The sequence below is a fragment of the Lissotriton vulgaris genome, chromosome 7 (assembly GCF_964263255.1).
Source record: "Lissotriton vulgaris chromosome 7, aLisVul1.2, whole genome shotgun sequence".
Lineage (NCBI taxonomy): Eukaryota > Metazoa > Chordata > Amphibia > Caudata > Salamandridae > Lissotriton > Lissotriton vulgaris.
The window spans coordinates 147,439,039-147,452,291 of record NC_141695.1 but is presented as its reverse complement, the minus strand read 5'-3'; positions in this window follow the sequence as shown (position 1 = coordinate 147,452,291).

The window sequence follows — 13,253 nt, the reverse complement described above, 5'->3', positions numbered from 1 at the left end:
ACAAGCAAACAAGCAAAGGCAAGAATAAAGTCACTAGATAAACAGCACTTGCCTACATTAACACGCATTCAATGGGATTAAACAACAATAATATCTCTATTTAAATGAAAATTAGGGAGTGGGCCCAGCCCAGCCTACTTCAGCCCACTGAGGGCCACAGAGGGCCCGCTCTTAGTCCGGTCTTCGTCCGCGCGCGTCCCGCGTTCGCGTATACCAGTTAGTTCTTATAAGAGGAGAAAAGGGGGCGGGAAGAGGCACCAGGTGCGCGCGATGGACAAGCGCTAGCACCTCTGGTCCTCGCAGTCCCGCTCCCGCTCCTTGCGTGGGACGCTTCTCTCCCTGGGTCAGAGCAACAAAAGTTCACCAAGCAGCACACGAGCTCCTAGCTCCTCGAAATAGCGTCTCAGGGCGGAACAGCCCTCGCAGTCAGGATACCAAGCTGAGTGATTCGCAGACAGGCTCTGAATGAAGGCAGGCAGAAACGAGCGGCACCCGCGGAGCGGGGGCCGCGAGAGGTGAAATAGCCTGCAGAAAGGGGGCGGGAAGAGGCACCAGGTGCGCGCGATGGACAAGCGCTAGCACCTCTGGTCCTCGCAGTCCCGCTCCCGCTCCTTGCGTGGGACGCTTCTCTCCCTGGGTCAGAGCAACAAAAGTTCACCAAGCAGCACACGAGCTCCTAGCTCCTCGAAATAGCGTCTCAGGGCGGAACAGCCCTCGCAGTCAGGATACCAAGCTGAGTGATTCGCAGACAGGCTCTGAATGAAGGCAGGCAGAAACGAGCGGCACCCGCGGAGCGAGGGGCCGCGAGAGGTGAAATAGCCTGCAGAAAGGGGGCGGGAAGAGGCACCAGGTGCGCGCGATGGACAAGCGCTAGCACCTCTGGTCCTCGCAGTCCCGCTCCCGCTCCTTGCGTGGGACGCTTCTCTCCCTGGGTCAGAGCAACAAAAGTTCACCAAGCAGCACACGAGCTCCTAGCTCCTCGAAATAGCGTCTCAGGGCGGAACAGCCCTCGCAGTCAGGATACCAAGCTGAGTGATTCGCAGACAGGCTCTGAATGAAGGCAGGCAGAAACGAGCGGCACAAGTTACTTTTTAACGAGAGAGACACGTAGCTGCTGAAAAGGCAAAAACATCACGTTCACCACGTCCGCCGTGCTGCCTGAGTGAGGCAACACAAAATGGCGGTTAAACACAAAATGGCGGCTACATACGAAGCGGAGTCGAAAACCACATAACCTCAGACCCTCCTTTTGCCATACTCAGGGAAAACACAAAAAGACTCATGTTAGTCTGAGTCGATATCAATGGTCATGAGGTCATTGAGTTGTTGCTGCAACATCATTCTAATATTCTCTGTTTTCTGTGTTACTGGCTTAGAAACACACACAGTGGCACAAAGTCCGCAAATGGCTGGACCACACTGTAAACAAAGACAACAAGAAAAGATGATTGCTAGAATCGCTCCAAGGAAAGTTAACACTTTCCATCCCCATGTGGACAGTAGTCCCCAAAACCATCCCATCACAGACCAATCTCCACTGTCCTGATGAACGGGCTCGGAGATGACATGTAGCTTAGAAATGGCTTGGTATACTGTAGGGGCATTATCAGGAACGTAAACGCAGCAACTAGACCTAATCAATTTACAGACTCCTCTATCTGCAAGTACAATGTCTAGAACCAATTGGTTATGCAAGGTCATAAGGCGATCCGCCTGAAGTTCAGCTGTCAAATTACTCAATGCTCCAGAAGTTACGTTTATGGTAGCATCGACCACACGAACTAGGCGTCTGATGTTTCTACTATTAACCATTGGACCCCAAGAAGGAAGAAACCCTTTCAGAAAATCTCCTCCCTCTTGTCCGGCTGTGTCTCCCGCATCAATAACCCCTCTACCAAATCTTTTTCTATGGTGATTTGCAGGAGCAGTATATGTCGGAAGAAGAAAGGCTATATAACATGTTCATGTTCTCGAGAAATATGTGCGAAGCCATGTATAAGCTCTGTTGTGGCACATAAAGTATGTTCTTTGAGATGGCACTAACGGTGAAGAAATCAAGGGTGTATAAACGTATGTGTGGGAACAATAACTCTTTTCTTGCTTAATTTTGGTATTCTGGTCATTTATTTGTAAACACAAATTACCTCTTTGGGGTAAAAACCAAATTGGTGCAAATCTCTTCTGTTTAACCTTGTCAGTAAGACTAGTGATATAACGAGTCCCATTCCATCCATCATATTCCCTCTTCTCATCCTTGGGAATTTTACCAATGTCAGCGATTTTTGCGATGGTCACTATTCCCTTTATCAAAGGACTGTGACTGAAATCCACTCCTCCATTATAGGACCCACCAGGAGGATATCGGAGTAGGTTCTGGTATGTATTAGAAAACATAGCCAGATAAGCCCAAGCAGAACCTTCATACGAAAATGGAAGGACTAAATACGGCATCCCTCTCTCTGTATTATGTGGTATGAGCCCACAAACCCAACAATCAGTAGTATTTACTACCAATTGATGCTGATGTAACAATTGGATAAATGAATTGGTGAGATATTCCATTCTTCTCATCTGCTCATGGTCTGGGAGTGAGTAAAATTTGTGCGGAGAAATAGCAGTAGAGGACATCAAAGAAGTAGAAGTAGGAACAGGTGCCAGCTGTATACTGTGTACGATCCATCCTACACATGCTAATAAACTACATAAACATACTAAAATACATAATGCTACGCCACAACGACTGAATAATAATTTCTTATAATGATTTTGTTTCATTATCTTAATATCATCCCCTTTTCCTGCGCTATCCATTACTCTAAAGGTGTTGCTCACGATAATCTTCCTTAATCACTTGGCTGTGATTGTTAGCCGTCCTATGACACTGCAAGTCCTGATGACCTAGTCACTATTCAGGCCACAGCCTAAGACTCCTACCGTGACCCTGCAACTTGATGGATAATGGAAAAGGAATGTTTTTCTTTTTAATAAAGGCAAAATTATAAAACACAGAATGTAATTGTCTTTAGGCAATCTTTTTCTTAGGTTGTACCGTGTCTTGCCAGGTATCGTTTGGTCCTTAAACAATGTCTCCGGATCCGATGTATTTAGTCGTAAGTGTGAGATACAGCTTCCTGCAAAACGTTGTCGTCCTCGTTCTCAGAACTAGTCCAATCCAGGCGTGCACTGCTGAATGGTACAAATCTGTGTACTTTCTCACAGTCACTATCACCAACACCTTTTCTGACCCACTGGTCATAAGGTAAAGGTAATGGTACCCTTTTACAGTGCACGCCGTGGATCCAGTTTTTCTTTCCGACGGCCTTTACTGCTGTACGGGTCGTTAGTAGAACTTGTCTATGCGACCCCCAACGAGGTTCCAGATTCTGTTTCCGCTGGAAATCTTTTAGACAAACCCAGTCCCCAGGTTAGATGGAGTGTCCTGGATCTGAGGAGGCCTCCGGCAAAGTGTTTTGGACCTGTTGACGAATAATACGCAATTTAGAGGTGAGGTCATACAAATAATCAACCAACCATGGATACGGAATATCTGAATATTTCTTGGGTTGAGGGACTCCCCAGACATTGGCTGGGCGTCCAAAAACAATCTCGTATGGGCTAAGCCCCAGACGAGAATGGACAGTCGTTCTTGTTGAGAGAAGTGCGAAAGGCAAGGCATCAGGCCAGGAAAGGCCTGTGCTGGTCTGAATCTTTGCTAACTTAAGTTTGAGAGTGCCATTGTAACACTCTACCAAACCCGCTGACTGAGGGTGGTTTGCCACAAGAAATTTCTGTCTAATACCAAGACCCATACACACCTTCTGCATAATTTGACCTACAAATTCACTCCCATTGTCAGTCCAGACAATGCGCGGCAAACCAAACCTCGGGAAGAATTCCTTCAGAAGGACTTTGGCAGTAGACAAAACCGCATTGTCCTTTAGGGGGTAAGCCTCTATCCATCTGGAAAAGGCACAAACCACCACCAGCACATACTTAAGATTGTTGAAACGTTCCATATGGATATAATCTATTTGCAGTACCTCAAAAGGATACATAGGGGGAGCAAAGTGACCTGCTGGAGTTGGAGTTCCCTTTTCTGGATTATGCATCAAGCAAACAATACAATGCTTCACTACATTTTCTGCACATTTAGGAATACTTTCATTCTGCCATACTGGAGCTAGGAGTTTACATATGCCCCTTGCGTTAATATGGGCTGGTCCATGAGCCATAGTAACTACAGGTAATACATACGCATCTGGTAACAACCATCGCTGATGCTCTGACAATTCCATCCAACATCCCATCGTATCGAACACTCCCGTACTCTCTCTCCACTTACTCAATTATTTCTCAGTTGCCTCCTTCTGAATCATTTTCACGCTTTCTACTGTGTCTTCACACATACCAACATCTGCGACCCATCTTGCCGGTCCTGCAACATACATGCGACTTTCAACATTTTGTGCTGTTTACCACGCTATTTCATCCGCAAATGCATTTCCTCGACCCACGTCATCAGTGATCTTTTTATGCGCACTACACTTCACAATCGCTATTTGAGTAGGCAAAGCAAGTGATTCAAGAAGGTCAGTCACCAACTGGCCATGTTGTATTTTAGTGCCATGGGAGGTAAAGAATCCTCTTTCTCTCAACAAACAGCCGAAGCTATGGGCAACGCCAAAAGCGTATTGACTATCTGTATAAACAGTCACTCTCTTCCCTTTCGCCAACACACATGCTCTTGTCAACGCAATCAACTCTGCAGTTTGCACTGAATTCTGTGAAATGCGTGCAGTTTCTACTATTGTATGTAGAGTTGTAACAGCATAAACTGCTGTTGTCTCGCCATTAGGAAGCTTGAACAAGACCCATCTACCCACAGGATGCCATCCGTATCCGTAAGTGGTGTATCTTTCAAATCAATTCGACCTTTAGTTTCTTCTTCCGTACAAAGAAAACAATCATGCTGTTCTTGTACATTTTTCTCATCCAAAACAGGCAACAATGTTGCTGGATTCAGAACATTACATCTCCTGATATGTATGTGACTAGCTAAAAGCGTCAACTCATATCCAGACAAACGGGCACTCATTAAGTGCTGGGTTTTAGTCCTGTTCAAGAGAGTATCTACCGCGTGTGGCACCATAACATTAAGAGTATGATCCAACTCCAATCCAGCAGATTGACGAATGGAAATCGCTGCTGCCGCTGTTCCTCTAAGACAACTGGGTAATGCCTTAGCGACTGGATCTAATATAGCCGAAAAATAGGCACATGGCCTTTGTTTGTCCCCAAATTATGGAGTCAAGACTGATGATGCACAACCTTCTCTTTCATTAACATAGAGTGTAAAAGGCTTACTGTAATCTGGAGTACCCAACACAGGAGCAGAACACAAAGCAGTACGTAAGTCAGAAAAACTCTTTTGACATTCATCAGTCTAAGGAAGAGGTTGGGGCGTATCTTTCAGGGTGAGTGCCAACAAAGGTTTAGCTAGTAGGGAAAAATTTGGAATCCACTGTCTACAATAAGAGGTAAGGCCTAAGAAAGCACGCACCTCACTTTGTGTGGATGGTACACACATTTGTGCAATTGCATGGATACGTTCTGGGGTCAATCGCCTTCCCTCCTTTGACAAGAGATGACCTAAATAGGTAACCTCTTAGCGACAATATCGCAACTTAGAAAGTGGCACTTTGTGGTGTAGATCAGACAAATGTCGCAAAAGTGACACAGTCACATTCTTACAGACATCTTCCGAATCGGCAGCCACTAACAAATCATCCACATACTGGATAAGAGTAGCACCTGATGGCAAAGAAAAGGTGTCAAGCTGAGATTTCAGAGCTTGACTATAGATGGAGGGACTCTCACAATAGCCTTGAGGTGCACGTTTAAATCAAAAACTTCAGCCACCGAGAGAGAAACCAAAGAGATCCCTACTTTCCTCAGCAATGGGAATGCTAAAGAAAGCATTTTTGAGATCAATAACCTAAAACCAAGCTGCCGAAGCAGGAATCATAGTAAGCAAAGCAGTAATATTCAGAACAACGGGAAACTGAGGGACAACAATTTTATTGACCTCTCGGAGATCTATCACAAACCGATACACAGGTGGCTGAGAAGGATCACTACGCTTAAGAATAGGCAGAACAGGCCTATTACAAACATTTCCTCTGGTCTTCTCGACCATACCCTTCTGAACCAATTCATGAACAATAGCCAATAAAGCTCTCTCACCATCATTAGAGATTTTATATTGTGGAATACGTGGTAACTTGACATCAGGCTTCACAGTAATCACATAAGATGGAATTTGAAGCAAAACAACATCATTCGGACCCGTTGCCCAAAGCGTAGTAGGAAGCGAACGCAGTTCGAGTGGGAGTTGGTCTTTAGATACGTACATCGGAGAAGTCAACTTATCACCTAAAGTAAGATGTACACCAGAGGGTGAGCAATACAATGTGGCATGCAGACGTTTCAATAAGTCCAACCCAATAAATTCTCTCCGCAACCCGTCGTCAAAAGAAGTGGAGCTTCTAAATCGTACGGACCAATGGAAATGGGTAAAGGACAAGAAACAGGGTTGCTAACTGGGGCGCCAGAGAATCCCACAGAAACATTTGATAAGCCAGACAAAGGTGCCCCAGGGAGCTTGGAATGCATAATAGAACTTCTCATTGCACCAGTATCCAAAAGAAATGGTTCTGTAACACCCAATGCTACAACATTACCATAAGGTCCATCCTGATCCACTGGAACTGATACGACTCCCTTACTCGGTCTTTGGCTGTCCTAGCAAGTGAGGAAATCAGCATTCTCACTGTCTGTGCAATATTCGTCATTGTAATGTTGTGCAGACTGAGTATTCCGCTGGTCAAAGTAATTTGTAGAGTTCTGAGGGGGAGAGGGACGTCGTTCCTGAGACAACGCACCACGCCATCTACCTCTGGACATTGACCGAGAAACTCCACGACCCCGTGGCGCTAATGACCCACCATAACGCTGCAACAAAACTGGACAACTGTTCTTAAAATGACCTTCCTCTTTAGAATATGCGCATTGATTAGGACCCAACGGAAATCTCGGAACTGAAGATACAGGTTTTTGCAACAGCTTCTGAAACTGTGGAGGCTGTTGAAATTGGGGCTGAGCAGAACGAGGAGGATAAGCCTGTTGCAGAAGAACCTTCGTTTTTAATTCTTTAGTCTTTTTCTCCACTTTTTCCTTATCTTCCTTATCCCTATTCTCATAATATTGAGCAGTAGCTAATATCTGGGCAGTTGAAGAATCAGGCCATGAACTCTCTGATTGTTTCAATTTATGCGATAATTCTGGAAGTAAATTAAAGACGAATTTATCTACAAATAATCGCTGTCCACCTTCAGTACTCATATCTTGACCACTATGGTCGATGAAAATCTCTTCGAAACGAGTAAAGAAATCGGAGACGCTGTCATGAATCTTTTGTTTGCACGCTGCTAACTTATCCCAGTTAACCGTATAGCAGGCATCATCGTTTTCATAAGATTTATTATTCTACCGGGCAACTCCGTAAACAGATCATCAGGTTTGGCACCACCTATTTGTCCTGCATCTGCGACTGTAATAGCAGCCCAATTGCCACCTAAAGCTTGATCATGGTCTTGTCTACGAATTTTAGCCCATAAAACTTGTGGGACTACTTTTCCCATAAGTAAATCAATATCTGCCAAATTCATAATACGTGCATTAACAGTCTGAGACAATTCTTTATAATACCCAGCAGGATTCTTATGAGGGTCCGGTAAGGACTGCTTAGGTGCCAACACTTCTGATCTTTTCCAGGGATCATGTACCCATATGCGCTGAAAATGAGCAAGGACAGGACATGAGCGTTTGGGTCTGCCTCTCTCCATATCGTGAGGAACTTCGCGCATAGGATATTGTGCCATTTTATGACGAACCCCAGGATCAGGCTCAAGAGAATTTTGAGAGAAAAAGGAAGATCGGAAAGTAACAAGCTTCTGAACAGCTGGTTCTACATCAGGACCCACAATAAGTCCCTTATCAAATTGATCCCGTACTTCGAATAAATCCTGAGGAGGTGAATCCAAATCCATATCTTCCCACCCTTTGATGAGAGTGTTTCACATAATATTAAAGACATACCTCTGGTAAGGCATGTTCCATTGCAGAAAGGTGTCTAAAATATCACGCACACTATACTGTAGACTACTCATAACCCAATTATGAGCAAGAGAATCTAACTTAGTCCGTTCTTCCAAATCTGAAATCTGGCAACGAGATTGTCTTCGAGATGAAGCAGGAGAAAAGAAAAGAGGTCCAAGAAAAGGTGACAGAAGACCAGAAACAGTTTCAACTAAACCTTGTCGAGCTGTAGGGGAATCTGACACTAGAACAGGAGTCAATGTATTCTGTAAAACAGGAGAAGAACCAGTAGCAAAATGAAGGTAAAGGTAAAGGAGACTGAAGCACAGAAGATTGGGGTACAGAAGTTGGTGGCAAAGGGGGCGGAGGTGGAATCACAGGAAGAGGCAATTGTGCAGGAACCAGAACAGCTGGATTAGCAACAGGTTGTAATGGAGGTGCATTAGCACCTAACAAATAAGGTGGAGGTAACGTCAATAGTTGGGACACGAAAGTATCTTCGTCAGAACCCTTACTCTTTGAGGCCGTAGGTAACACAGGGTAACATCTGTCTATTGCCATACGATGCTGTCTTTCCGAAACCTCAACCATCTGATCAGCTTCATCATTTTTAAACTGTTGGGAAGCCTGCAAAATCGTCATATTCTGTTCTTTCTTATCTTTCTTCGTTTACTTAATTTCTTTCTGTTTGGCTTCTTTACGCCAGAGGCGGAAAGAGTCAAACATTGCCAGCTGGGCTTTTCTCTTACATAAAATCACTTCCAAATGATCTAGTATATCAGGCTCAAAGGTGCTATTTTGTGGCCACCGTAAGTATATCGAATCCATGTTTCATTAAAAATAATAGGACCAAGACCATGTTTTGAATAGAGCTCGTAAGTGGGAGTTCCAACCGGAGGTATCGGACAAGAATCCTCTAGCCGGGAATCCCTAGAACAACCAAAACAACAACATTTCCTAAACTTACTAAATCCAGGCATTTTGTAACGAACTGGACTTCTTACAAACGTCAAGGGATTTTTAGACAATATAGTCACAGCACAAACGTACTTACCCCTCAGGTTCGGTTCGTGCACTAATCGAATAACAAAAAACAAAAACAAAAAGTGGGCGCTACCCACGAATACTTAACTAAATGTTTTCTCACGCCAACAGATGTCCGGCTAACGTCTCGCGATACTAATCATCACCAGGGGGCCAAGGCAGGGCGACAGTCAGGGCAGCAGTCGTCAGCAGCCGTCGGGAAGGAGTAGCCGTGCTTCAAAAGACCTTCGGTACACTTCGACATACAGGGGTCGCTCACGTGGTTCGGGAAATCCTCCGGACCCTGGACCCCACAGATTGTAAATAAAGCAATGGCTATACGGAGGTCATTTGCAGCGATATTGGGTTTTGCAAAGAGATTGGGGGGGAAACCTACTGAAGCCATACTCACCCTGTATAGAGCCAAAACCCTGGCCCTGGCTAGATACAGGGCTGGAATTTGGGGATTTAGGGACTTAGTCCCGATACAGAAAGAAGAGAATAGGTCCATGCACTCTTTATTGGGTTTACCACAGTCTACACCCACTTTCTCTGTCCTATCGGAATTAGGGCAAGGATATATTGAGGATACCCTTAACCTGGCCCCATTACTTCTTTGGGTGAAACTGTGGCTGAACCCCAGCTTGACTCTAAATCGTCAAATCATTAGTGACTGTATGGGGAGAGACAGAGTTAAAGACATAAAATGGCTGAACTATATCAAATCTGTTGCTACTCAATTGGGTCACGCTGACCTGTATAGTAATCCGGAAAGGCTGTGTAAAGAGGATGTCACATGGATTAAAGCTCAATTTTTAAAAATTAGAAATCTGCAACGTGAAGCCCAGGAAATTGAGAAAAATACTGTAAGGGCTCACTATACTGTACTATCAACCATGTCCATTCACCCTTATTTGATGATAGTGAACAGGCCATATCACCGGTGGCTTCTCACGAAATTCCGTTTCAATCAGATGCACCTCCTTTTGGGCGAATATCCGAAGTGGAATAAGCCAAGGGATCATGTTCCAGCAAATGTGATGCATTTACTGAGGATGTATGACGTTACAACGCATACCATTACAACTACCTACCATTACAACGCGACCATTACAACGCATACCATTACAACGCATAGCGCTTAGAGGTGCTGGATAGTGGTAAGTATAATTTACGATTCCAACTCCAGTCCCCGTGGACACTAGGGAAGGTGTTGGATAGTAAATTAAACTTATTCCCTATCCTAGAGCGCCCCCCAGCGCAATGCGTTTTAATGGTATACGTTGTAAAAGTTGCGTTGTAATGGTAGGTAGTTGTAAAAGTTGCGTTGTAACAGGTGTATACCATTTACTGACCAAGACCTGACTCATTTTGTATTTTTTTGTCCCTTTTTTGCGGAGCGGAGAGAAAAATATATACTACCACTTTTGAGGAACAGGGGATTTATGCAAGTGAAACCCGCCCTGTTGTTTTTACAACTTTTGGAGACCCCTATTGTAATGTTTGGGGTTGCAAGCTTTTTAGTCGCAGCGATGAGAGCGAAACGGCTTAGATTATTGAATACCTCAACCACTGAATGTATTATATAAATAACAAGGTTTAGCTCAACCTATTTCCTTATGAGTCGTACATTTTGTTCCCTGTAGAATCAAAGTAATCTGAAAATGGCAATGAAATTATCTATAGAATCAAAAGTGATGGGTTAATTAAGGTACATGATCAATCGTTTACAAGAAAAAAGTAATAATAATTGAACCTGACCTTTCCGTGCACAAATGTTCTTAACTTTTTATCGTTTTTAATGTTCTTACAAATGCTTGAAATGTATTGAACAGTGTTGTCTTATAAATGAATGAAATGTATGTATGTATGTCTTTTCTATTTTAAATGTGTATGTGTTTGTAGTATACTTTTATGATTTTAATTAATCAAATAAAGTATTTTTGACTCTGACTCTGACTCTACTACCACTGAAGTCGCCCACACGTTGGGCCGCCAATTGGAGAACCTGACCATATGGGCCAGGCGGTGCAGGGCACGCCTAAGATCTCCGGGTTCACCTGCCTTGGCAGACAGAGACACGAGACACTCTGTTAGGCGTAGAAAATCAGATTTATTAGCTGCAGCTAAGCACAGTTGTTCTGTAAGTACACCAATGGTAGGTTCTCAGGAGACTGCCACTTAATTCCATGCCGCACAATCTATTATAGTACACAAGTTTACAATGACAACTCCCAAAACATACAAAACAGACAAATAGGAAAGCGCTGCCCAAGAGGAACATGCACCGTTGACAACGATTAAACACCTAACCGCACTAATAAGGAAAATGAAAGCGGAAGGAGCAGCTGGCCCAAATGGAATGCCGAACGCCCTATTCAAATATGACACGACTTCTGGGCAAAATACCTGACTCCACTATTTAATTATATTCACAAAGAAAAAAAGATCCCACCGTTCTGGCAAGGAAACATCTTCCATCCAATTCATAAAAGTGGATGTAGAATGGAACCCGGGAATTACAGACTAATAGCTTTAATTGACGTGGAGGCAAAGCTTTTCTCATCCTGTATATTGTCCCTACTTCAACTTTGGATAAAAGACAATAATATAATACCTAAATTCCAAACCGGTTTCAGGGAAGGTATGGGCTGCTTAACCAACCTGTCAGCACTGTCGCTATTAATCGAAGGAGCAGGGAAAAGAAAGACTGGACTAATAGCCTGCTACATAGGGTATACACCTGTTACAACGCATCTTTTACAACTACCTACTATTACAACGCATCTTTTACAACGCATACCATTACAACGCATTGCGCTGGGGGGCGCTCTAGGATAGGGAATAGGTATAATTTACTATCCAACACCTTCCCTAGTGTCCACGGGGACTGGAGTTAGAATAGTAAATTATACTTACCACTATCCAGCACCTTAAAGCACTATGCGTTGTAATGGTATGCGTTGTAATGGTCGCGTTGTAATAGTAGGTAGTTGTAACGGTATGCGTTGTAACATGGTACATCCGCTACATAGACCTGAAAGCCGCCTTCGACCGAGTCCCCAGAAAACTCCTATGGAAAAAACTGGATCTTTGGAGTCTACCGCCAGCATTAATGGAAACATTAATGGCACTATATAGCGGAACATGGGCAAAAATAAAACTGGGAGACGGAAGAAGAATATCTGCAAAATTAAAAATAACTAATGGCCTCAAACAGGGCTGCGTGCTCTCCCCAAGCCTTTTTAACATATACCTGGCCGACCTAAAAAACCATCTACAGAATGTAAACGGACATCCGCCAAAATTAGCCAATGAAAGTATTCAGTTTCTCCAATATGCCGACAACATAGTAGTCTTAAGTCAAACGCCAATAGGCCTACAAAGAATAATATCAGAATTAACAGATTATTTTGAGAGAGAAGGCCTAGAATTAAACATCAAAAAAACAAAAGTGGTGAGACTAGCGGGCAATTGTAGAAGATCTTTTAAATGGTACACAAAAGGCAGACAAATCGAGGAAACAACTGCTTACAAATATCTGGGAGTTACAATAAGCAAAAACATGTCACTTTCAGACCAAAAAAGAATCATCACCGCTAAAGCACAATCATTGAGCTTCACGTATAAAGTCCTCCAAGACAAACTGCAATGTCCATCATACGATCACCTGTTAAAGGTAATGGCAGCCCAAGTCTTACCATCACTCTCATACGGACTGGAAATATGGCATGGAAAAGAAGCAGCCATTTTAAACACTCTCCAGACAAAAATATACAAATATGTGTTCCATCTATACAAAGGATCAGCCCCGGCCCAAATTAGACTGGAATTTGGTTTACAAAATCAAATATACCAACGGAAAGCTGCTCTAGTAAAATGGTGCTGGAAACTAAGATCGGCGGAAATGGGCTCTTTAAACAACTTATGTTGGCAAGAAATTAAAAAACAATATGACCGACATGAGGCCAACTCATGGGGCAATGATCTACGAGCATCACTAGAAACCCTCAAAATAGAGGAGATCTGGAAGAAACCACTGGAAGAATCATCTTTCAAAAAGATTTGCAAAC